The sequence below is a fragment of the Galeopterus variegatus genome, unplaced genomic scaffold (genome assembly GCF_000696425.1).
Source record: "Galeopterus variegatus unplaced genomic scaffold, G_variegatus-3.0.2 Scaffold26516, whole genome shotgun sequence".
Lineage (NCBI taxonomy): Eukaryota > Metazoa > Chordata > Mammalia > Dermoptera > Cynocephalidae > Galeopterus > Galeopterus variegatus.
In genome coordinates this window covers 5,825-6,582 of record NW_007752627.1, presented here as the reverse complement: position 1 = coordinate 6,582, position 758 = coordinate 5,825, and the positions used below count along the sequence as shown (strand labels likewise).

Below are 758 nucleotides of genomic sequence, written 5' to 3'. Positions count from 1 at the left end.
ACCATTGAATAGGGTGTTTTAGTATTGGTTCCAGGTAGACACAGTGGTATAGTCTCTGTGTGGTTACTTAAGCCATATTCAATGTTGGATTTGTGTGAGTGCCTCCTAAGCACTTGGGCACTTAGTGTTTCCTTGCTATGGTTAGTGACATTCTGCTGGTTCATGAAAGATATGGGTGAGCTCTTGAGCTCTTATGAGAAGTGCCCGAGTGGCTTGTCACTCTTTGGCTGGGTTGACTGACTCTGGGAGCACCTTGGTAAGTGTCCTGTCCTGATAGGTGTGCTGGGGTATACTGGAACTCCTCAGATTAAATTGGTGACCCTGGGGAGGGTTTCTCTTTCCTCATTCCTACAGGCAGAGGTTCCTCCAGGGTTCTTGCTTCCCATGGTTGGTTGTGGCTGGGAATTTTCTTCTGTACTCTATTTGGCTGTCCTGGGTTTCTGTACTCTCTGAGGACTCCATGTGTGTCTCTCTCTAGGTCAAGGCATTCACAAAGGCTGTGTATGTAGCTCTAACCCTTGGGAGCATGACCACAGTGTCAACATAATTCCCCCTGTGGGTTGTGCTACTGGGACATGGGTTTGTGTTCACTTACCTCCTTCTGGTGGTTCCACTTGTGAGTCTCCTTGTGCCAGCACAGCTGAGTGGGTGGCAGTGGAGAGGGGGCTCATCTGTGGTGGGCGTGTCTGGTGTGGAGGCAGCACAGGGGGCCCATGTGGTGTCAGTAACCACTGGTGCATGTGGTGACAGCAGCATCA

General features: G+C 50.4%; 1 pseudogene; it reads right to left on the bottom strand.

Moving 5' to 3' along the window:
* The window catches only part of LOC103583709, a 2,919-nt pseudogene extending 2,179 nt beyond the window's left edge, over positions 1 to 740 (bottom strand).
* Between the last annotated feature and the right edge of the window lie 18 nt (positions 741 to 758).